The 25,550-nt window shown below is 46.3% G+C and overlaps 3 protein-coding genes across 31 annotated transcripts in view; 1 reads left to right on the plus strand and 2 right to left on the minus strand.

Moving 5' to 3' along the window:
- C19H19orf53 (chromosome 19 C19orf53 homolog) overlaps positions 1-25,550 on the minus strand; it is a 542,027-nt gene that overhangs the window by 288,641 nt on the left and 227,836 nt on the right. Inside the window, exon 1 of one of the 24 annotated variants that reach the window (XM_050770979.1) lies at positions 19,497-19,500. The exons of 21 other annotated variants lie outside the window; for them this stretch is intronic. The gene's annotated coding sequence lies outside the window, so the exon portion shown is untranslated. Of the gene's footprint in view, positions 1-6,536; positions 6,541-9,819; positions 9,824-19,496; positions 19,501-25,550 lie in introns of those variants that run through there. 2 more of the 24 variants (XM_050770950.1, XM_050770990.1) reach the window with 2 other exon arrangements.
- The window catches only part of YJU2B (YJU2 splicing factor homolog B), a 595,535-nt gene that overhangs the window by 272,957 nt on the left and 297,028 nt on the right, over positions 1-25,550 (minus strand). The gene's annotated exons all lie outside the window — the stretch shown is intronic.
- Positions 1-25,550, plus strand: part of CACNA1A (calcium voltage-gated channel subunit alpha1 A) — a 307,593-nt gene that overhangs the window by 13,037 nt on the left and 269,006 nt on the right. The window lies entirely within an intron of this gene.

Consider the following 25,550-nt stretch of genomic DNA (forward strand, 5'->3'; position numbering starts at 1 on the left):
GAATTTTGAGAACAGGTGACTGGTATATTCAGGATGTTGATGACAAGGAACAGAGAAAGAACAGTTAAATGGTTTGGAATTTTTCCTGGGCTGCATGTAAAGCAGTGCTTTTGAACTGGGAGCAATTTTTCCCCCAAGGGGACTTTTGGCAATGTTTGGAGACATTTTTGGTTGTCACGAATGTAGGGGGAGGGGAGAAGATGCTACTGGCATCTGGCTGGTAGAAACCAGGGATGCAGTTCAGCATCTTAAAATGCACAGGACAGCCTTTCTCAGTAAAGAATTATCCAGCTCCAAATGTCGGTAATACCAAGGTTGAGAAATCTTGATGTAATAGATGTCATGGGTTTCTTCAAGGGGAGTGGGTGGATTTAGGGTTTTTGGGTGACTTAAATTTAATTTACAGTTTGTCTTCCTAGCTGGGTGTCTAAGCCAGCTTTCTGTGAACTTTAGATCCCACACAAGAAGCAACAGGCTTGCTACCGACAGATTCGTTGATGTAAATATAGATGAGTATATAGAAGGAAATCTCACCCAGAGTTGGAAAATGTTGGAATGAAAACTGCGGCGGCCTCCCCTTCTCTCTCCTTCTCCTTCTGTTGCCCAGTTTGAAAATCGTGCCTTACTTTCCTTGGTCTCCTGGCATGGTGAATGCTGCTTGGTATGGACTGTGTTCCCTTGGTCCCCACACCCTTAGGAACGTACAGTAGAGAGACCTTGGAGTATATCAGCTTAGAGATGGAAGGGGAATGGGGAAGAGTGTGTTCATTCATTCATAAATGTTGACTGAGCGCCTACTGTATGCCAGGTGAATGGGAGGAGGGCAGGGAGGTGACAAGGGTGGCTTATTCTGGGCTTTGTGAACTATGGTGAGGATTTTGTTTTTTTCCAAAGGAAATGGAACAACCACTCCTTTTCCCCCCCGATATACCTAAACTTTTTGATTTTTTTTTTTTTTTTTTTTTGAGACGGAGTCTCGCTCTGTCACCCAGGCTGGAGTGCAGTGGCGCGATCTCGGCTCACTGCAAGCTCCGCCTCCCGGGTTCACGCCATTCTCCTGCCTCAGCCTCCCGAGTAGCTGGGACTACAGGCGCCCGCCACCACGCCTGGCTAGTTTTTTTTTTTTTTTGTATTTTTTAGTAGAGATGGGGTTTCACCATGTTAGCCAGGATGGTCTCGATCTCCTGACCTCGTGATCCGCCCGTCTCGGCCTCTCACAGGCTTGAGCCACTGCGCCCGGCAACTTTTTGATTTTCATAACAAAAATGGGCTTCCTTTTGTGTATTTGCTTTGAGACCAGCTGTTTTTCTACCAATACTGATCACACTGCAGTGAGCGTCCTGGTAGAGAAGTCTTTGCACACGTCTGTCACTGTTTCCCTAGGACAGATTCCTGGAAATGGTATGGCAGGGTCATAGGTCAAGCTTTTGGGCCAGGTTGCAAGAAACAGGAAGTCTGTGCCCTTTCAAATTCCAAGGTCTCCTTTCCCTGACCACGTGGCCCAATCAGGCTTACCCTCCCTTGATTTTACTTCTTCACCAATCAGATAAGTGAAAGTGGAATCCTGTTGTGGTATCATGTGCATTTCTTTGGTGACTTAAGACACAGAGCACTCTCCAGATCTCTGTGGTCTGTTTGGGTATCCTTTCCTTTGTTTTCTCAGGGACGTTCTTCACCAGTGTCTTTGGAGGATTGAGCAAGGTTCTGTCAAAATTGAGGGGTGCCATGGCTCTGTATGGGGCTTGAGACAGTTCAGCTTAGTGGAGGGAGGGAGGCTGTGGAGCCTGGCTGCCTAGATTCAAATACCAACTTTGCTTATTCCCATTCATATCATTTTAGGCACATTGCTTAGCCACCCTGGGCCTCCCTTTCCTCATCAGTAAAAGGGGTATAACATTAGTGCCTGCCTTGTAGGGTGGTTGTGAGGATTCAAGCAGTACTCAGTGGGTGCTGACACACAGTGGGTGCCAAATAAGAGTCTGATGTATTAGTGTTACAGGCATCAGCCTCCTCCCTCCCCAATGCAATAGTGTGTGTGCGCCTCTGTGTACCTCTGTTGGTGCTGACAAGCCCTTTATAAAATTTACTTTTAGAGGTGAGGTCTCACTCTGTCCCCTAGGCAGGAGCACAGTGGTACAATCCAATCATGGTTCACTGCAGCCTTGAGTGCCCGGGCTCAAGCAGTCCTCCCAGCTCAGCCTCCTGAGTAGCTGGGACTATAGGTGTGCACCACGACACCTGGCCCTTTGACAGCCCCTTTATTTCAAAGCAAAATGGCAGCCACATGATTTAGTGCAAGCTCTTCAAGCTTTAGGACCAGCTGCAACTCCTCTAACTGACCAAACAGGATTCCCCATGTCGCCAACCCCCAAAACCTGATGAGAAGCAAGCAGACCATTTTCCACACTCATGACGGGAAGGCCCTTCTCTTGGCCCCTGCCCTTGCTCATGTCAAGATTTCACTCCATCCCTGATGAAGGGGAAGCACCATGTCTCAGGAGGACATGGAAACTCTGCTTTGTGGTGAATAGTTATAATAACAGTAGCTCCTCTCTGTGGGGAGTTCATGATCCGCTAAACTTTATGAGAACTGCCCTGGCAGTTTATGAGAACTTCATCCCAGCCCCCAGAGCTCACGGCATTTATTTTTGCCCCTAGTTTGCAGATGTGCACACTGAGACTCAGAGAGCTAACACTGCTTGCCAAGGTCACACATCTAGCAAGTGGAGAAACTTTATGAGACAGGTGAAGGCACAGCAGGGATAAAACCCCAGAGGGAAAAATACTCAAGTTTTCTCTGGGAAACCATTTGCATTCCAGAGAGGAATGGGCAAGAGATGCCATGGGACGATGGTTAAGGAACAGAGTCTGAGCTCAACCAGGACTAGGTTCCTTCCTTCCTTCCTTCCTTCCTCCCTCCCTTCCTTCCTTCCTTCCTTTCTCTCTCTTTCTTTTCTTTTTCCTTCCTTCCTTCCTTCCTTTCTTTCTTTCTTTTCTTTCCCTTCCTTCCTTCCTTCCTTCCTTCCTTCCTTCCTTCCTTCCTTCCTTCCTTCCTTCCTTCCTTCCTTCCTTCCTTTTCTTTCTTTCTTTCTTTCTTTCTTTTTCTTTCTTTCTTTCTTTCTTTCTTTCTCCTTCCTTCCTTCCTCTCTCCCTTCCCTTCCTTCTCTTTCTCCCCTCCCCTCCCCTCCCCTCCCCTCCCCTCCCCTCCCCTCCCCTCCCCCCTCCCCTCCCCTCCCCTCCCCTCCCCTCCCCTCTCCTCTCCTCTCTTTTTTGAGATAGAGTCTTGCACTGTTGCCCAAGCTGGAGTGCAATGGCGTGGTCTCAGCTCACTGCCTCTGCCTGCCTTCCGGTTCAAGCGATTTTCCTGCCTCGGTCTCCCAAGTGGCTGGGACTACAGGCACGCGCCACCAAGCCCAGCTAATGTTTGCATTTTTAGTAGAGGCGGGGTTTCACCATGTTGGCCAGGCTGGTCTCGATCTCATGACCTTGTGATCCACCTGCCTCAGCCTCCCAAAATGCTGGCATTACAGGCGTGAGCTACCACGCCTGGCCTAGGACTAGGTTTCTATTGGTGGTGTGGCCTTTGGGAAGCTACCTAACCTTAACCACTCTGTTTCATCATCTATAGAATGAGCAGTGTAGCATTTTCTTCCAGGAATGTTGCAAGAATTAAATGGATGGTGACCATAAAACATATGCGTGGCACATAGTAAATTCTCAGCAGGCTGTCATTGCCGTTCATTTACTTTTCTCTAATGACCAGCAAGCTCTTAATTTCCTCCTTGGCATGGGCACTGGGACGGAGATGGACAAAACAGAGAGAAATAAACACACAGACAAAAATCCCTGCCCTGGTGTGGCTGATGTTCTGGGTGGGGAGAGAGAGAGAGAGTCCAAGGACCAGATAAACAGGTAAAGGATAGTTTGAGTGTGGTAAGTTCTAAGGCTCAGAAATAAAGATCTCCCGGGTGATTTTGGCTGCATTTGGAGGTGACAGGAGATACAACTGAGAAACTGAGATAGGAGGAGACCCCAGGGGAGATGTGGGCTTGATTTAGGGTGATCTGAGGAGTAGGAGAGGTAGGAGATGTGGGGAGGCTCTGATGGTTCTGTCTGGGGAGTGAAGCAGGGATTGGTTGGGGAGACCCAAGGGGACAGGCGAAGGCCCCTGAGCAGGTGGCAAGTGCTGAGAAAGGAAAGGTGGAGGACCCAAGTGAGTTCCTAATTTCTTCGTTGCTCCCCTAAGGTGTTGGTCTCACCCTTGGCCATAGGTCTTGGGTCACTTACAGATGAAGACCAGGCCAGGCTCAGTGGCTCGTGCCTGTAATCCCAGCACTTTGGGAGGATGAACCCAGGAGTTTGAGACCAGCCTGGGCAACATGGTGAAACCCCATCTCTATAAAAAAAAATACAAAAATTGGCTGAGGGTGTTGGTGCATGCAGATAGTCCCAGCTACTCGGAAGGCTGAGGTAGGAGGATCTCCTGAGCCCGGGAGACCTATGCTGCCAAATAAGGTAGCCAGTAGCCACACATGGCTATTGCAATTTTAGAAATTAATTACAGGCCACGCGTGGTGGCTCACGCCTATAATCCCAGCACTTTGAGAGGCCGAGGTGGGCAGATCACAAGGTCAGGAGATCGAGACCATCCTGGCCAACATGGTGAAACCCCCATCTCTACTAAAAATACAAAAATTAGCTGGACGTGGTGGCGCACACCCGTAGTCCCAGCTACTCAGGAGGCTGAGGCAGGAGAATTGCTTGAACCCCGGAGGCGGAGGTTGCAGTAAGCTGAGATTGTGCCACTGCACTCCAGCCTGGCAACAGAGCGAGACTCTGTCAAAAAAAAAAAAAAAAGAAATTAATTACGATAAAAACAACCCCTGAGTTTCACTGGCCACATTTGAAGTGCCCAATGACCCTGTATGGCTTAGCGCCCACTGTACTGAATAGTGCACATCTAGAACATCCTACTGGACACGTTGCCAGGGTCCCTGAACCAACAGTATCAGCATCTCCTGGGAGCTTGTTGGAAATGCAGAATCTCATCCCCTACCTCAGACTTGCTCAATCCCAATCTGCTCTTCAACAAGATTCCTCAGGTGATCTTGGCTGCACCTGGTAATCACTTGGAAGCTTTAAAAATGCTGGGGCTGGGCATGGTAGCTCATGCGTGTAATCCCAGCACTTTAGGAGGCCAAGGCAGGCGGATCACTTGAGGTCAGGAGTTCGAGACCAGCCTGGCCAATGTAGCGAAACTCCATCTCTACTAAAAATTACAAAAATTACCCAGGTGTGGTGGCACACGCCTGTAGTCCCAGCTACTTGGGAGGCTGAGGCAGGAGAATTGCTTGAATCTGGGAGGCAGAGGTTGCAGTAAGCTGAGAGGGCACCACTGCACTCCAGCCTGGGTGACAGAGTGGGACTCTGTCTCCAAAGAGAAAAAAAAAAAAAAAAAGAAGAAGAAAGAAAATGCTGATGCCCCAAGCTCCACCCCCACAGATGCTGGAGAGATTTGTCCAGGGCTTCCCCTGGGGTGGGGAATGTTTGAAAACTCCCCAAGGGTTTCTAAAGTTCAGCCAGAGTTAGCAGAGAGCCCACCGGGGGGGCTAAGCAGGTAGACTGAAGTTGGAGCTGTGTGAACTTGGGCAAGTCACTTACCCTCTCTGAACCACAAGCTCCCTTCTCTCTAAAACTAGAGACCTGCTGGCACCTCCCTCCCAGGGCTGTGAGAAGTAAATGATGGGATGATTCAAAGTGCTGAGTAGGGTCAGATGCAGTGGCTCACACCTATAATCCCAGCACTTTGGGAGGCTGAAGTGGGAGGATTTCTTGAAGCCAGGAGTTTTGAGACCAGCCTGGGCAACATTGAAACATTACCCAGGTGTAGTGGTGCATGCCTGTAGTCCTAGCTGCTTGGAAGGCTGAGGTGGGGGGATCCCTTGAGCCCAGGAGTTCAAAGCCACAGTGAACTATGATGATGCCACTGCACTCCAGCCTGGGGGACAAGAGGGAGACCCTGTTTCTAAAAAAGAAAGAAAGAAAGAAACCGAAAATGCTGAGCCGATGCCTTGGATTGATAGTAAGCAGTGCCTGTGTAATAAGCATGAATTTTAAAAAATGAGGTCAGCAGCCTTAGAGCTAATGGTTAATGGGTTTGGGTGTGTGAATTTGTTTTTTTTAATTTTTAAAGCCTTGAGATAAAATTCCCATAACATAAAACTGACCATTAACCATTTTAAAGTGTACAGTTCAGTGGTGTGTAAGACACTCAGTGTTGTGCAACCATCACCTCTTTCTAGTTCCAAGACCCCAAAAAGGAGACCCTGTACTCACTGAGCCTTCACTCCCCGTCTCTCCCCACTCCCCCAGCCCCTGGCAACCATTAATCTTCTCTCTGTATAGATTGACCTATTCTGGTTGTGGGGGTTTTTGAACTCGCCTTTCCTGGCGGACAACCTCTCACCATCCAGGTGAGACTGTGTAAAAGCCCAGCTCCCTGCATTTCTGGATCTTCCTCTCCCCACTGGGGGCTGCCCCCACCTGTTTCCCCCTCTGGGCACCCTGGTTCTACTCATCAGCCTGGCTTAATCCCAGCAGCAGGTCCATGTTCTACTCTCCTGTGGCTGCCACAAATGAGAGGTTTCATCTCAGCTGGGTTTCTCCTAGTTAAATATTTAATAAATAAGACCTACAACTTGTGATGCTGGGAGTGTTTGATAGTGAAATTAATGATGGGGAGAGAGTGGCAGGCGGCCCACAGGTCCATGCCGGAGCTGGGATGAAGCACCCTGGCAGGCGTCCATGCCACTGATGCTTGGGAACCACGGTGGGCCGCACCATCCCATTTCCCCCAGTCCGGGCCTCTTTTTTTTCTTAGCACTGTGTCCGGCACAGGGTAGCCGCTTGATAAATGTGTGTTAAAAGAAAGAGAGATTGCTTGTGTAGGGAAGAAAGAAGAGACAGAGGAGATGAAGAGGAGACACACAGAGAGAAAGAGAGATGAGAAAGAAAAGTGGAAGGTGAGAGAGAGACAGAGATAGAAGGGGAGAGAAAGACCTGGATGGAGGAAGTACAAGGAAGGCAATGGTGAGGGAAAACAGAGAGACAAAGATCGAAGGGACAGAGGGAGATGAAGGAGAAAGAGAGAGATGGAGGAAGAGGGGAAATAAAGAGAAAGAGAGACAGAAATAAGAGAGAGAATATTGCTTCTTGTATCTTCCCCTTCTCCTGTTATCCTTGACCATCTTATTTCTTTTCTTTTTTCTGTCTCTCCAGTTCTCATTTCCTTACCCTCGCCGTCTTGCCAACTCGTCGTCTCTTTTCATTTCCTGTGTCTATGTTATCTTTTAATTTTCTGTCTGGGTATTTTCCCCCTTTCTCTTTCTCAGCATAAACTGTTGCTTGGTGTATGTGTCTTCTTTTTTTTTTTTTTTTTAGTCTTTAGCTGATATGTGTGTGTGTGTGTGTGTGTGTGTCTGTGTGTGTGTCTGTGTGTCTGTGTCTGTGTGTCTGTGTGTGTGTCTGTGTGAGAGAGAGACAGACAGACAGAGAGAGAGACAGACAGAGAGAACAAACCTAGAGAAAAGTGTGGGAACATAGATGAACATTTTAAAGGCCAAACCATGAAGCATACACCCATTTTACCCAGGTCAAGAGCCACAGGGCCACCATCAGATTCTCCCTCATGCTCATCTTCAATCACAACCACTCCTTCCCTCCTGGAGGAACCACTATTGGAGATTGTATGGGGACCATTCACCTGCTTTCCTTTGTGGTTGAACCACCTAAGTACGCATCCTGAAGCAATATAGTCAGATATTATGTGGTTTTGAGTTGTTTTGTTTTTTTCTTTTTCTTTGTTCTTTTCTTTTTTTTTTTTTTTTTGAGATGGAATCTTGGTCTGTCACCCAGGCTGGAGTGCAGTGGCGTGATCTCCGCTCACTGCAAACTCCGCCTGCCGGGTTCACGCCATTCTCCTGTCTCAGCCTCCCCAGCAGCTGGGACTACAGGTGCCCGCCATCACGCCCAGCTAATTGTTTTGCATTTTTAGTAGAGATGGGGTTTCACCATGTTAGCCAGGATGGTCTCGATCTCCTGACCTCATGATCCGCCCACCTGGGCCTCCCAAAGTGCTGGGATTACAGGCGTGAGCCACCACACCTGGCCGGTTTTGAGTTTTATAAGAATAAAATTATGTGAGAGTTGTTGTTTTGTATTTTGCTTCATTGGTTTGCAGTTACCTTTGTGAGATTTCATCCTCATTGTCGTCACTGCAGCTCCTTCATGATCATGTTTATTCATCGACGATGAGCAGGTGACTTTGTTCTCTTTCGGGCACTGGCATGAGCAGCTTTGTTGATTGTTTATGGATTCTGCTACATGCATGCAGGAGTCTCTCTGGAGCACGTTGCTGTGTGAAATTGTTGGATCCTAAGATTTGTACATTTTCACCTTGACTAAATACTGCCAAACAATTTTCCAAAGTGCTTGTGCTAATTTACACTCCTGCCAGTGGTGGGTGAGCATTCAAGATGCTTCACAACCTTGCCAACACTTGGTATTGTCAGATTTTTAAGTTATAGCCTTTCTCATGGTGATTTCTCATTGTGATTTTAGTTTGCAGTCCCCTGATTACAAATTAGAGTGAACATATTTAAAAATATTTATTGACTATTCAAGCTTGCTTTTTTGTGAAGTGCCTCTACATGCTCTGTCCATTTTTTATTAAGTCACTTTAAAAAAATATATATATTGATTTATAGGTGATCCCTATATAGCCTGGAAACTGATTCTTCATCATTATATGTTGTGCAATATTTTCTCTTGGCTTGGCTTTTGATTTCTTTTTCCTAATGTCTTTTGATGACCAACAGTTCTAAATTTTGATGTGGTTGATTTTAGAAATCTTTTCCTTTATAGTCTGTGGGCTTTGTATCTTATTTAAGAAAATCATTTCTACCCTGAGGCCATGGATATATTTTATGCTATTTCTGAAAGTTTTACAGTTGTGTTCACTATATGTCTTTAATCAGCTTGGGATTGATTTTTATGTGTGGTGTTAGGTAGGGGTCCAATTTCCTTTTTATTCCATAAGAATTGTCCCAGCATCATTTATTAAAAAGCCCATTCTTGCCCAAATAATCTGCAGGACAACCTCTTGACTGTTTAAGTTTTACCCTCTTTCATCTGGTCTGTTTTTATACTCAACCTTTGAAGCCACAAATATTTATTGAGTGCCAACTATGTGCTAGGCACTGAGTTACAGTGATGGACATGACAGATGCAATCATGGCTTTCATGGCGTTTACAGTCTGGCAAGGATGACATATAAATAGCTATTACTACTTATAATTTAAAATGCTATGGGCCTTGCAAAAAGGGACAAGTCTGACTTGCTCTAAAAGAAACATGTAAAACAATATATTCCAGGGAAGTGGTGATAAACTGAGTCTTTAGCGGGCCTCTGCTATTGTAGGAGTGGGAATGGTGGAAAAGATGTTTTGGCCACAGGGAACAGCATGTGCAAAGGTCCTGTGGAAGGTGCTTAGGAGTTTGATATTTATCCTAAAGGCACTATCAGGCTACTGAAGCAGTAATACAATGATTTTATGTCTGTGAATGGTTCCACTGGTTGCTGCATGGAGAATGTATTGGAACAGAGCAAGAATAAAAAGCCATGAGACCAATTAGGAAATGATTTCAGTCATTCAGGGAAGACACAGTGTGCCTTGCTTGGGCTGGCATGGTGGCTGTGGAGATGGAAATCATTGATCAGATTGAAAGATATTTTGAGCTGGCATGATTTTTCCCCTCTCTCCCCCCTCTCTATCTCTGTTTCTTTTCTGGTTGTGTTTTCTGGGTGAGAAAAGCAGTTTGTGATCCTGCCAAGGGTATGTGCTCCGGAGGATGTATTTGCCACAGATGGTCTTTGGAATTCTGGCCAAGAGAGTCACCGGACAGCCTCTGGCCCCCAGGGTTTCTGGAACCAATTCAACAATGACTGTTTATTAACAACAGCAAGGATGAGTTGCTAGCCTTTCCTTCAGAGCACCTTTTAACTGTTACCTTACTTTGTTACCCAAACCAACACTATGAAATTGGTGGGGGAGAAGTCGAAGGGTTTTTATCTCTACTTTTTATAGAATGGGGAAGTTAATTGGCACTCTTGGAATCACACAAAAGATGTTGGTTTGGGGATTGGAATTCAGTTTCTGGACTTTCAGTCCAATCCCAATTACTCAAGCTCACACGCCCAACCCCTAAACATACTCTTTTGCAAATAATTTCCCTACTGAGGTGCTCCTGGCCAATTTAAAAGGTCCCCATTTCCTTGCCTATAAAATGGGAATTCAAGTAAAAGTATCTACCTGTTGACTTGCTGTGAGGTCAGTGGGCCTGACACATGGTTCGGACTCATTATATTTACCCATGTGAATCCCTTAGTTCCCTTTACTTGCAAGAGGTGGAAAACTCAAAGGGGCTTAAACAAGAAGTGGGGGTTGTATTGGCTCATGAGACCAAAGAGTCTCAAGGGTGTCCAGCTTCAGGCTTGTTTAGATCTAGGGATCAGATAACACCATTAGGCCTCTGTTTCTGTTTCTTGGCTCTACTTTTTGCAGTTGGCTCCATTATCCATGACTTAGCTGCACTTCCAGGCCTCCAGTCTGCCCGAGATCATATTCAAAGAGAGATTCTTCTCTCTTTTTGAGCCATCTTCCCAGAATTCGCAGCAAATGCTTTCTTGCTTTTGATTGGCTCTTGCTGAGGTCATGTGCTCATGCCAGAACCAATCACTGTGGGGAAATGGGAGGTGGAGAAAGTGGTGCTCTGATTGGCTTAGGCTTGGGTCACATGATTTTATGGAGTTGAGGTGGAGCCAACTTCTCCGAGTGGAGAAGAGGAGTCTTGTTAAAGGTGAATTAGGATATGCTTGCTGCTGTAACAAACAAGTCCCAAGTCTGCAGTGGCTTAAGGCAATAAGAATGTACTTCTCACTCACCCTAAATCCAATCAGATAATCAGCAAGTGGCATTCCATGTGGTGATTTCAGGACCGAGGCTCTTTCCATCTGTGGCTCCACCATCCCCTAAGAACAGAAAGTCCTTCACTTCCGGCCTGTAGGAAAAGAGTATGAAGGCTCACACAGGAGGTTTTGGGAGGCCACATACAGAAGTAATGAACGTCACTTCTGCCTGCATTCTGTGGACTGCAATTTCATCGCATGGTGGATGAGAGAGGGTCCCAGTAGGAAAACGGAAGACACACACCAAGAATCAAATTAAGAGATAGCTTAAGAATCAAGAGATAGCTTACAAAGGTGTGGACCCTTACTGAAATAGAGAGGGGGGAAGAGAGGAAGGAGGCAGAGAGAGAGAGACTGAGACTCACAAAGACACATGCACACACACTCACACTCACACACAAGCTGAGAGAAAGAGGTGGGGAGAGAAAGAGAGAGGGAACATTTCCTAACAGGAAGCTGGCAGAATAAATGTTCCCCATTGTCCAAAGCCAGAGGGCCAGGAGCCCAATGAGCCCATCCACATAGGTCAGCCCCCCATATGACAGTCCTAGAAAGGTAAAGAAGGAAGGAGAGTGGATTTGTTGTAACAGAAGACAGCTAGTACCTGTGGCCCATCTGACTGCAGGGGGAACTGAGAAATTTAGTCCGTGGAGAAGAAGATTTAGTGGACACATCACTTTGTCTTTTCCACAAAGTGAAATTAGGTTCTCAGGTAGGAAAAAGAAAAAGGTTTGCCTTGCTGCTATTCTTATTATTGGTGGTAGGGGTGGTGGTTACGGTTATTGGTTCTTGGTTCCCTGTACATGCCAATATCTGCTCTCTTCTTTTTTACTCCCTTACTTCTTTGTTTGTTCTGCAAATTCTTTCCCTTTAAGTGAAAATCTTTCTGTGTTCTACAAGGGAGGTAAATTCTATGCCAAGGTTGAGTATGGGGCCCTCTGCTTGGATAGCTGTCTTCTCCAGGAGATAATCAAGGTGGAACTGAGATAGTTGGGGTCTCTGCAGGCAGTCTGTGCCCCTGGCAAGCCCCTCACCTTAACCCGAGGCTGTGGGGGAAAGCTGCCTTGATGGAGTCAGATTAGAAAGCAAGTGATTGCTGCATGAATCAAGCAGTCACTTTCCTGGAGGTGAAACCAAGAAAAGGTCCCTCAGGCTGGGTCCAGGGAGGTGTACTTGGGTCCCAAGGGCAGAAAGCAACCTTCCCCTCACCTGCTTCTACCTCTTTGTAGCCTATCTTGGCAACCAGAAGTAGGTATACAAGTGACATTGAAGCTGGACGTGTTAACAATGGTGTGAGCCCACCTGACTCCAATCTGGTCCAGCTGTACTGGCCACACATCCTTGTCTCCAGCCCCCAGGGTCAGCCCAGCGGCTGTAACAATGGTCTGTCCCCTCCCTGTCCCACCCACTTCTTTGAACTCCTCCAAGGATCTGTGATGATAGGGCTGTCACTGTCTCAGCTTCCACCATTCAAGCTTAACCGACTTCCTCTCCATAGAGAACGGAAGAGCAACCCCTCATTGCCTCTGGCAGCTGGCCAGCAAGTCCCTGCCTTCTGCCACTCCCAGGTCCAGAACAATCAGGTGAGAAGTGGACAGGACCAAGTTCCCCAGCGCTGTCTTCTGGGTCCACCTATCATGAGAGCCATGATTCCTAGTTTTTATCACCCTCTCCCCAACTTTGCCAGCTCTCCACTTCTGGCAGTGATGGCTGCCCATGACTTCACCTTCCTGTGCCTCAGTTTCCTCATCTGTAAAATAAGGACAATCATGGTAATGAGAGTTCTAGTCAATATGCCAAGCACTTCACTTGCATCAATTTAGCTCATCCTTTCAATGCCCTGAGGGGTGGGTACTGTTATCATCCCATGTGACAAAAGAGAAAACTGAAACAGAGAGAGAATTTGAGGTCTTGCACCCCTCAAATGACAAAAGTGGGATTTCAGCCTAGGCTATCTAGATTCAGAGTCTGTGCTCTCAATCAACAATAACAACAATAATAGTAATGTCCTAATCCAATGAGTTTTTGATTAGATTCAATACAAGAGCATAAGCAGAAAAGCTTAGCCCAGTGCCCAGCACGTGGTAAGAACTCAAAATGTTATTTACAATAGTAATATACCATTTTATGTTAAATTCATAGATAAATATAGTTGACTCTTGAACAACATAGGGGTTGAGGCAGTGACCTCCTGTGCAGTCAAAAATATGTGGATAACTTTTTTTCTCTATTTTTTAGAATTTTTAAAATTAGAGACAGGGTCTCGCTTTTGTTGCTCAGGTTGGTCTCGAACTCCTGGGCTCAAGTGATCCTCCTGCCTCAGCCTCCCAAAGTGCTAGGATTACAGGTGTGAGCCCCCGCACCTGGCCTGTGTATAACTTTTGACTCCCCAAAAACTTAACTACTAATAGTCTACTCTTGACCAGAAGCCTTACCAATAACATAAACAGTCGATGAAGACAGATTTTTATATGTTATATGCATTATACACTGTATTCTTACAATAAAGCTAGGGAGAAGAAAGTATTATTAAGAAAATCATAAGAAAGAGAAAATATATTTACTATTCATTAATTGCAAGGGGATCATTATAAAGGTCTTCATCCTCATCATCCTCATATTAAGTAGGCTGAGGAAGAGGAGGCGTTGGTCTTATTGTCTCAGGGGTGGCAGAGGTGGAGGTGGAAGGGGAGGGAGGAAAGACAAGCACACTTGGTGTAACTGTTATTGAAAACAAATCTACATAAGTGGACCCATAAAATTCAAACCTGAGTTGTTCAGGGGTCAACTATATATGCTACAAGTACATAATATACTAATATAGTTGTATGTTATTGTTACAGTACAAGGGTCAGAAAATGTTTTCTGCAAAGGATTAGAGAGTAAATTTCTAGTAAATACTGTCTCTTTGGGACCACTCTGCTTTGCCGTTATAGCAAAGGCAGCTACAGGCAATATGTAAATGAATGGGCATGGCCTTTGCCAATAAAACTTTATTTACACAAACAGGCCACGGGCCAGAGTTGCCAAGGGCTGGTATGGTATGTGTTATTATATATTAGCTTTATTTTTTCTGTTGCTTTATGTTCTTCTTTGCCCTTCCTTTCTTAAAGGCCAACCTTTCTTTCTCTCTGTTGGTTTGTCTTTTAGGACAGCATGGCAGGCCACTGGGACATGGGCTCTCCTGACTCTAGGCTTGTTTGTCTGATAAGACATGAGGAGTGAGGGTGGCAGGACTCTGAGCTCAGGCCTGTCCTCCTCCTCTTCCCTCTCTTTCTTGTTTCTTTCCTCTTTCCTCTTTTCTTCCTAAGCTCTAGAAGTTGCCATTTTCCTTGCCCATTGCTGATTTTCTCTGCCTTGGGAGAACGCCCAAGAAGATCACTTGGGGAAGCCCACAAGCATCTCCGGCCTCACTCACCCAGCTCCTGCCGTTCTCTTTACTCTTTGTCAAACACACCAGGCACAGTCCTACCCCAGGGCCTTTGCACTGGCTGTTTCCTCTGTCTGCATTATTCTTCTCTCAGGTGACCTCATGGCTTCTCCCTCCTCTCCTTCAGGACTTCACTCAAAGGCCACCTTCTCAGCATTTGCCTCCCACCCTTCTGCCTTATTTTCCCCTTTGGAACTTTTCATTTTCTTATTTATTTGTCTGCTATCTGTCACCCTACACTATGATCTCCACAAGGAAATGTGATTTTATTTGTTTTTTGTTTTGTTTTGTTTGAGATGAGGTTTCGCTCTTGTTACCCAGGCTGGAGTGCAATGGCGTGATCTGGGCTCACTGCAACTTCTGCCTCTGGGTTCAAGCAGTTCTCCTGCCTGAGCCTCCCGAGTAGCTGGGATTACAGGTACCCACCGCTACGCCTGGCTAATTTTTGTATTTTTAGTAGAGACAGGGTTTCACCATGTTGGCCAGGCTAGTCGTGAACTCCTGACCTCAGGTGATCCACCCACCTTGGCCTCCCAAAGTGCTGGGATTACCGTGAGCCACCGCGCCCGGCCTTTTATTGGTTTTACCCACCAATGTGGACTGGAACAGCCTAGATCAGCAGGTGGCATGCAGTAAGCAGTTGATAAATGCGTGTTGGATGAGTGAGCACTGTGGCTTCTGTCATTCATGTTGCTGAATAGCATTCATCTGGAAATAACCACAGTTTGTTTATCCATTTACCTGTTGATTGGCATTTCTGTTGATTCTTGTGTGGGCCATTATGAACAAAGCTGCTGTGAAATACTTGTACCTTTGCCCAATTCTTCACTTGGTGAATCCTTATAAATCCTTTAGGCCAGGTGTGGTAGCTCACGCTTGTAACCCCAACACTTTGGGAAGCTGAGGCAGGAGGATCGTTGGAGGCCAGGAGTTCAAAACCAGCCTGGGTAACATAGCAAGACCCATCTCTACAAAAAATAAAAATTTAGCTGGACATGGTGATGCATGTCTATAGTTCCAGCTACTTAGGAGGCTGAGGTGGGAAGATTGCCTGAGCCCAGGAGTTCAAGGCTGCAGTGAGTGACTGGCGTCCTGCAATCCAGCCTGGGTGACAGAGTGAGACCCTGTCTCTAAAAAATGACAGCAATGACAATAATAAAGCCTTTAGGTTTCCTCTTAAATGGTACATCATCAGAGCCTTTCCTGACCCAGCAACTCACCCCAGGTCTCAATTAGACTTCACCCCATTTCTTTCATAACATTTATCACAATGACGTGTTTATTTTGTGGGGGCGGTTGGCATTCTGGCCAGAACTCTCAACTTCCAGAGTGAAAATACGGAAAAACCAAATAAAACACAACACACACATTTGCACAACAACTTGAGGGAGGTGCTTAGTTCTCTGAGTTTCCAAGAACAGAGAGCTGAAGATTTGTCTGAGGAGGAAAAATCAGGGGCTGCTTCTTGGAGGAGGTGGACTGTTGATGTCTCATCCACCCACACATTTGCAAATGTGCTGATGAAAAGATGACTGTCACAAGGTCTCTGAGCCCAGCGGGCCCATGGCTGAGTGCAAAGATAGTGGGGCTGACAAATCATCATTGTATAACAAAAGAAAAGCCACCACAGTTGCACAACGGAAAGGCGGCTTCTATAGAACGTTCAGATAATATCTGAAGGCATGTCACACTGTGTTCCCCAGTGGCCACTGTCAGAGCCAAAAGTGAGAGTGGATGAGAGTTTGGGCAGGAAACTACTGAACCAGGTACAACATCACCTCCATGAGGGCTCAGCTTTATCTATTTTGTCTTCTGTTGCATCCCCAGCCCTTAGAACGCTGCCTGGTCCATCTTTGCTGTGTGAATAATAATAAGGAACGATCACTGTGTTGAGAGTTTGGGCTGTGAATTCAGACTGAGTTTGGTTGCTGTGCAGCCACTACTGGCTGCATAGCTGATTGTGAGTCTCAATTTTCCTCCTCCATAAAATGGGCAGAAGAGAGTCCATGCCTCACAGAGCTGTGCATTTGTTGAGCAAACACTGAAGAAGTATACACGGTGGCCAAGGCACTGTTCAAGACACAGGAAGTAGACAAAAGTCCCTGCCCTCTGGGAGCTTACATGCTCATTAGGAGAGACGTATGATAAGAAACAAAAATAATAGGTAAATTGCATAGTACTTTAGAAGATTATAAGGGTAATGGGAAAAGAGCAGCAGAGAAAGGGCTGAGGAGGCCAGTTGCTGTATTAGATAGACCTTTATTGAGGTGGTGTCTTTGGAGCCAAGACTTGAGGAAGCTGTGAGGATGTCTGGGGAAAGAAGAAACAGCTAGTGCAAAGGCCCTGAGATAGGGGCATGTGTGACATGTGTGACAGTGAGGAGGTGAGTGTGGCTGAAGGCAGTGAGCAAGAGGGAGAGAGGGAAGGTGCAAGGGTGAAGACAGAGAGGTGATGGGACAGATTGTGGAGGGTCTTATGGGCTGTGGGGAGGACTTTAGCTTTTGCTCTGAGGGAGGTGGGAGCCATGGAGGGCTTTTGAGCAGAGGAGGGACAAGACCTGACTCAGATATTCATAGGCTCCTCTGGCTGCTGTGAAAAGAACAGACTTTGAAGGTTGGAGGCTGGGGGGAGGGGAGGGTGGGGGCGGCAGCCAGGGAATTAGGGAGGAGGCGACAGTATTGGTCCAGGCAGGTAATAGTGGGGGTGGGACCAGGTTGTTGGCTATGGAGATAATGAGTGGCTGGATTCTGGCTATAATTTTTAAATTTTTTTATTGTGATAAAATGAAATTTACCATTGTGAGGTGTGCAATTCCATGGCACTTACTACAGTCACCATATTGTATGACAGTTACCTCTGATTAGTCTCAGAACATCTCATCCCCACTAAAGGAAACCCTGCACCCATTAGTAGTTACTTCCAGTTTCTCCCTTCCCCTAGCTTTTGGAAACTACTAATTCTGGATGTAAGTTGAAAGTTGACCAGTAAGATTTCTAGGCGGACAGGTGGTGAGGGCTCAATGCATTCATGCATGGAAAGCACTCAGGTGGCATATAATAGGTGCTCAAAACTGAAATGGTGATGATGAGTTGGCAGTGATGGTGAGTCCTTCCAGAATCCCTGCTCTAGTGCTAAACTGACCTACCTGGCTGTGTAGAATTCCCACCTGCTGGCCAGGAGAGTGGCAGAACCAGGATCTGTTCTTACTTCCAGTCTGGCCTGGGTTAGGGATGGGGGAGGAATGATCAGAAGGACCAAGCCAGCACCATCCGTTCTGGAACATCATCCAACTCTTGTCCATATTTCCCAGAACTGAGCAGGAAAATGTCCAGGGAGGGACAGTGCAGCTGATGGAAGTCCTGGCAAGCCCTGGCCCTGGCAAGCCCTGGCCCCAGCTTCCTGGGCTGCTGTTGCACCAACTAGCGTTTGTTGAACCTTCAGTCTGAGCCAAGATGGCAGCTTCAGAGGAAGAACAAGAAGTGCACAAGTTTCTTTCATGGTTGTGTCCCCACCTCCTAATATAGCCTCATATAAATCCCTGCACTATCTCATTACTGTTTGCCTCTCCCTGAAAAGAGTGTAAAACTACCCCATTTTTTCCCTATTGTTCACAGTGTGTTTTGGTTTCTAAAGATGAAACTCCTTTGATTATGTTCTGGTTGTAATTTTCTGGCTCCTTTTATTTCTCCCTTACTTGACATATTATTTTCCCTTGTTCCTTCTGCCCCCTGCCTCTGTTGATATTTCTCTTCACTGATATCTAGGTTTTATTCTCAACTCCTACCAAGTTCAGGGTGGTAGAGCTAAAAAGACATGGACCATTTAGTCTTGAATTCAGGTCCCACTTCTGACACCTTGAAAGCTGCTTTACTTTGGGCAAGTCGTATGATCTTCCTGAGGGGGTATCCTTTACCTTGTTCAGCTAACATTTCTTGTTTTTCTCTGGGCACAGAGTAGAGTGTCACTTTCCCCACCTCCCTGAAGTTAGGTATGGCTGCATGATTTGGTTTCATCAATGAGATGTGAGAAGTGACATGAGTCATTCTGGACAGAAGCCTTAAGGGTGAGCATAGGATTCACCATGTTTCCTTTTTCCTGCCTCCACTGTCATAGATGCACAAAGATGGACCCTCTCTCAAAGTAAATGCTGGAGAGAGGATGACATAGATCAGTCCCCATCCCACTTCATAGCATGAGTGGAAAAATAGATCTGGGGTGTGTTCATCCACTGAGATCTGGGGATTGTTTGTTACTGCAGCAGGATGTAGACTAGGCTGACTGTATAGCTCATTATCTGCCTTTTGGGGCTAATATCTAATCACAGTGTCTCCAGGAGGATTATGTAGATGTATATTTTAGGGCTGGATATTCATATTTTCTTATAAGGGCTCAATAGGTTCAGAAATGTCACATGCATGTCAACTTCTGATTAACAAATATTTCTTCCCTTCCACTTTCTTCCTATAGTGCTTCTAATTTTCCTGTTTTTCAATCTTGAGTGAAATGTGAAAAAGAATTGTTTGACTTTTCCTTCGAGGAGATTAATAGTTTCTAAAGCTTGGGCATTGATTTAGTCATTCTCAACCTCCTTGTTTCTATGACCTTTTTTTCTCCTTCTCTAGTCACTTAGTGTCTCCTAAGGCATGAAGGAATCTCTGTTTTAACTCATAGCATTGTTTTTTTGAGATGGAGTCTTGCTCTGTTGCCCAGGCTGGAGTGCAGTGGCATGATCTCGGCTCACTGCAACCTCCACCTCCCAGGTGTAAGTGATTCTCCTGCCTCAGCGTCCCAACTAGCTGGGACTACAGGCGCCTGCCACCACTCCCAGCTAGTTTTTGTATTTTTAGTAGAGACGGGGTTTCACTGTATTGGCCAGGCTGGTCTTGAACTCCTGACCTTGTGATCTGTCCGCCCTGGCCTCCCAAAGTGCTGGGATTACAGGCATGAGCCACCACACCTGGCCAACTTACTGCATTTTTAACTCTTGACATCTTCATCTTCTTTTTGCCACCTGCCCTTTGCCTGTTCCTCCCCTGCCCACCCCACCAGGGAGTTTATAATCAGGTTCTAGAACCTGCAATGTTTTTCTGTTGTTGTCTTCTATCTTCCTTGAGTCTTACGGGAATTGGCCATAGTAGCAAATTAACAAATAGCTCTGAAGCGCCTCAAGCTTGGAGGCATTTCCTTTTGCTCACCTAAGCAAGATCCTGGAGCTGTTGCAAATATCCTGCCCCCTACAGTAAATCTGTCTTCATAGTTGTGAGAGATTCAGTCGGGGTCAGTGAAGACCCGAGCAGGAGATCTTGGCCGAGGCTCCTTGATGTTCTGGCTGCTGTGGGTGTTGTCATATTGATTAAGCTCCTGGGGCTGCTGCCAGCAGCCTGTAGGATTAAATCAATAGAGTTTGCAAAAGTAAAAGGTTCTTTTGGAGACACAGAATATGTGGGTTTGTTTTTTAATGATAAAGCTTCAAGGAGAATCTTCATGGATGGCAGAGCCAGTGATGGAAAAGGCGAGGCAGACCCAAATATTTGGGGAAGCGCGGTGGGGAGCAAGTGAGGGAGGTTTCATTGGGAGGCTGGGGCTTTCCAGAAAATCTGTTTAACTGGAGTTGCTAGTGCCGTGGCTCAGAGTTAGAAGTGAAGGTGGAAGATGCAAGAAGGACTGCTGCTGAGATGTAAAGAGAAATGAAGGAGAGGTGGATCCATTTGCTCATTCAATAAACATTTTGACAGGGGGGCCTGCTATGTGCCCGGCACTGGGATGTACATGATGGGGACGTGACAGTGGGCAGGACAGATGTGGTTCCTCCTGGCCCTCCTGGAACTTGTAATAGGAAAGGAAGGCATAAAATAGGAAATAAGCAAATACGGACATAATTACTAATTGTGGTAAGTGTTAGGGAGAAAACCAGCAGGGTGCTGTGTTTGTTTCCTCGGGCTGCCAGGACAAATTGCCATGAACTACATGGCTTCAAACAACAGAAATCTATTGTCGCCCAGTTCTGAAGGCTGGAAAACCAAAATCAAGGCATCAGCAGGGCTGAGCTCCCTTGGACGGTCTAGAGAAGAATGCTTCCTTGATTCTTCCAGTTTCTGGTAGTTGTTGGCGTACATTGGCCTGATTGGCTTGTGGCTGCATCACTCCAATCTCTGCCTCTGTCTTCACGTGGCCTTCTCCTCCATGTCTGTGTCTTCTCTTTCTCTTCTCTCTCTTTTTTTTTTTTTTTTTTTTTTTTTTTTTTGAGACAGGGCCTCACTCTGTCACCCAGGCTGGAGTACAGCAGTGCAATCATAGCTCACTGCAACTTCTGCCTCCCAGCATCAAACAATCCTCCCACCTCAGTCTCCTGAGCACCTGGGACTTACAGGCATGCACCACCATACTCAGCTAGTTTTTAAATTTTTGGTAGAGATGGGATCTCACTATGTTGCCCAGACTGATCTTGAACTTCTGGGCTCAAGTGATCCTTCCCCCTCAGCCTCCCGAAGTGCTGGGATTACAGGTGTGAGCCACTGCACCTGGCCTCTTCTGTCTCTTATAAGGATCTTTGTCACTAGATTTTGAGCCCATCAGATAATCCAGGACAATCTCATCTTGAGATCTCTAATTTGATTATACTTTCAGGGGCCGTTTTACTAAATAAGGTCATGGCCACAGGCTCTAGAGGCTAAAGCATGGGTTTGATTGCACCACTGCACTTTAAGCTGGGTGACAGAGCAAGGCCCCATCTCTGAAAAATAAAATAAAATAAGAAACCTACTACAGGTCCTCTGGGTAGAGGATAATTAGAAGTACAGAGGTACCATGTAAGTGAAGACCTGAAGGTCGTTAAGCACAGAGCAGAGTGTGAAAAGAATGAGAGAGAGGGAGGAAGAGAATCCCAGGCAGAGGGAACAGCATGTGCAAAGGCCCTGGGGAAGGAACAAGTTCATCATGTTAAAAAACAGCCAGTGTAGCTAGAGCCCAATGAGCAAAGGGACTCACAGGTAGGAAGACACCCAAGAAGTTGGCAGAGACAGGTCACACAAGACCTTCTAGGACAAGTTTTGAAATTGAACTTTATTCTACATGTAATGGGAAGTCTTCAGAGAAGTTTAAGTGAGATGGGACAGAACTGCTTTACTTTAAATATATATACATATATACATACATATAATATTACATATATAAAGCATATATATGTATACATATATACATATCCATCTATCCATCTATATATTTTTTAGCTGGGCATGGTGGCTCACACCTGTGATCCTAGCACTTTGGGAGGCTGAGATGGGAGGATCACTTGAGCCCAGGAGTTCAAGACCAGCCTGGGCAACACAGGGAGACCCCATCTCTACAAATAAAAATAAAAATTAAAAATTAGCTGGGTGTGGTAGTGTGCACCTGTAGTCCCAGCTACTCAGGAGGCTGAGGTGGGAAGATTGCTGGAGCCCCAAAGGTCAAGGCTCCAGTAAGCCGTTATTGTGCCCATGCACTCTAGCCTGGGCAACAGAGTGAGATGCTGTCTCAATAAAATAATTTTTGTATTGAGGTGAAATTCATGCAACATAAGTTAACCATTTTAAAATTAGCAATTCAGTGGCATTCAGCACATTCACAATATTGTACAACCTCCACCTCTTTCTGGTGCCAAAATATTTTCATCACCACCCCTCTGGAAAACCCTGTATCCATGAGGCAGTTGCTCCTCATCCTCCTCTCCCCGTATCCCCCCGACCCCCACCACTCCTGGTAACTACAAATTTGTTTTCTGTTTCTATGGATTTACCTATACTGGCTCTTTCATATAAATGAATTCAGGCACTATGTGACCTTTTGTGTCTGGCTTCTTTCACTTAGCATAATGCCCTGGCTTCTGTCTGGAGAATGAAATGGAGGTCGGAAAGACAGGCAATAGACCACTTTGGAGTCTACTGAGATTGTAGATGTTTCTGTGGGAAGGGACGGTGGCTTGACCTTGGGTGGTGCTGAAGAGGCAATGCTGAGCAAGAGGATTCGAAGTCTAATTTTGGAAGTAGAATTGGTGGGGTCTGATGATACATCAGCTGTAGGGGGAGGAAGATGTAGGAATCAGGAAGGTCTCTTAGGGTAACCTTATCTGACTGAGCTCCTTACTAGGCAGCTGGTGGTACAATTCATGACAAAGGTTAATAGAGGAAGAGACATGGGATTAGGGAGGGAATGGAAGAGTTTGGACCTTGGACACTGTGGTGGTTTGAATCCTGTCCACCAAAAATTCAGATGTATTTGGAACCTCAGAACCTGAGATCTCATTTGAAAGTAGGATCTTTGCAGATGTCATTGAGTCAGGGATTGATATGAGGTCATCCTGGATTACAGTGGACTCGAGAGTGCATGGTAAGTGCCTTTATATGAGAAGGTACAGGGGAGAAAGTCATGTGGCAATAGAAGCAGAGAATGGAGTGCTGCAGCCACAAGCCAAAAGACACGTAGAACCACCAGAAGTGGGAAGAGGCAAGGAAGGATCCTCCCCTAGAGCCTTTGAAGGGAAAGCCCCTAATTTCAGAACCTTGCCTCCAGGATGATGAGAGAATAAATTTCTGTTGTTTTAAGCCACCCAATCTATGACAGTTTGTCATGACTGCCCTAGGAGACTAATATAGACACTCCTATGAGATGCTCTAAGAAGATACAGAATGATATAGCTATTGCTAAGACCACAGTCTGTAGCAGGGAGGAAATCAAATGGAGAAATGCTCCAACTCCCCCTCCTCTCTGATCTCTTGCTGGTGCCTCCCATTGGCCAAGCCAACCCGGAAGGCAGAAGATGTGGTGGAGGGCAGAGTTGCGGGGCTTGGATGATGCAGTCACAGAAGTCAGCCCTGCCTCTCTACCAGGACACCAAACAGGACAATGAGTGGCTATTTTAGGGAGAAAGGGCTACAAGAGAATGGCAAAATACATCGAAATGCATGCAAGCTCTAGAAAGAGGGTAGAGGTAGAGAAAGGGTGATTACCTAGGATTAAGCCCCAGTGAAGACCAGTGTTTAGAGATTGGATAGAAAAAGAGGAGCAAAAAGGGAAGATTGAGAAGTAGAGACCAGGAGGATAGGAGGAAAACGAGAACAACATTAAGAAGGGCATGGTCAAGTAATCTGGGCACAGAAAAATGGCCGTATGATTTGGCAGCCTGGGGATCTTTGGCCATCCTCTTTGGAAGAGTTTTGGTTGAGTGATGGGGGCTGGAAACCAGCCTGGGGAGGGTAGGAGAAGAATGTGCAGTGAGGAAGTGGCGGGAACACGTGAAGGCAACTCTTTATGAAGGGGAGTAGAGAAATTGGTTGGTGGCTGAAGGGAAATTTGGAGTCAAGGGTGGAAGTTTTAATGATGGAAAAATATTGATTTCTGTAAATTGGGTCATTCCCATCCATTATACCAATATGCACAGGTGTCTGCTCCTATATAGGATGTTGGGATTCTCAAATGCCCATTTGAGGTTTAGCATCATGAATTTAATGTCACCAGCCCAGATAGTTGATCTCATTCAGGAATGCCCCACCCCCCAGGTATGGGAAAGGCAACTAGTTGACTTCATGCAGGGATGGATCTTTTCCAGGAGGGAAACAGGCAAGAAAGTGCGATGTAATCAACCTATGTAAGGTTGACAAGGCAGGAGAGGGTTCTAAGAAATGGCGGGGTCAGTGGGTTGCAGGACTCGATGGGATGGACGTTGATTTGCATTTAAGGGAGTTAGTGAACTGGAAGGTGGTTGAAGAGGAGGTGGTTCAGCCAGGCGCTGTGGCTCACGCCTGTAATCCCAGCATTTTGGGAGGCTGAGGTGTGCGGATCACAAGGTCAGGAGATCGAGACCATCCTGGCTAACACAGTGAAACCCTATCTCTACTAGAAATGCAAAAAAAAAAAAAAAAAAAAAAAAAAAAATTAGGTAGGAGTGGCGGCAGGCACCTGTAGTCCCAGCTATTTTGGAGGCTGAGGCAGGAGAATGGTGTGAACCCAGGAGGCAGAGCTTGCAGTGAGCCAAGATCGCGCCACTGCACTCCAGCCTGGGTGACAGAGCGAGACTCTGTCTCAAAAAAAAAAAAAAAAAAAGAAGGTAGTTCAAGACAAGGATGCTGGAAACAGGTGTTTTGGTGGTGGCTGGTGTAGCTTCCGAGCATGCATAGCTGGAGTGGCTTGGAGGAGACATTGGTTATTGATGAAGAGGTAGGGATATCCTCCAGTGATCAAGGAAGCAGGGGACAAGCATGGACCATGGTCTCTCCACAGGGAAATTGGAGGTCATCAAATGTTAACAGGTTCCATCGGAGTCTTAGCTCCCACCTTCTCTGTTTTCCTGTGGATCTCAGGATCTTGGCTGCTGGTGCTACCTCTGACTTTGGACTTCCCATTGAGCCCAGCAGCACTGGGAGGGACCTTCATGGCATTGGCTGGTTTAAGGAAGACCTTCTTGGCTTTGCTGACTTTCTTGGGAGCCTTCTTGGCTACAACTGCTTTTGAGGGAGCCCTCCTCACCTCACCTGACTTCTTGGGGGCACCTTTTCCACCTTATCTGAGTTGGGAAGGTCTTTGATTCTGTTGCTTTCTTGGGTCCCTTCTCACTGGTTTTTCTGGGGGCCGTGATGGTGGACATCTTCCAGAGCTGGGTTTTCCTTTTGTTCTTGGGAACAAATTTGAGGCTGCCAGTGGCCTCACCTTGGTCTTAGAGTTGATGGTCTGCAGGGAATTTCCAGGTTAAAGGGTTTTTTTGTTTGTTTTGTTTAATTTTGAGACACAGTCTCGCTCTGTCACCCAGACTGGAGTGCAGTGGCACGATCTCGGCTCCCTGCAGCCTCCGCCTCCTGGGTTCAAGCAATTTTCATGCCTCAGCCTCCTAAGTAGCTGGGATGACAAGCACACACCACCATGCCCAGCTAACTTTTGTATTTTTAGTAGAGACAGGGTTTCACCATGATGGCCAGGCTGGTCTCAAACTCCTGATCTGAAGTGATCCGGCCACCTCGGCCTCCCAAAGAGCTGGGATTACAGGTGTGAGCCACCGTGCCTGACCTCCAGGTTTAAGTTTAAACCATGAAGTAGATGAACTGTGTAGAGAGAGGCCAGGGA

The sequence above is a fragment of the Macaca thibetana genome, chromosome 19 (genome assembly GCF_024542745.1).
Source record: "Macaca thibetana thibetana isolate TM-01 chromosome 19, ASM2454274v1, whole genome shotgun sequence".
Classification (NCBI taxonomy): domain Eukaryota; kingdom Metazoa; phylum Chordata; class Mammalia; order Primates; family Cercopithecidae; genus Macaca; species Macaca thibetana.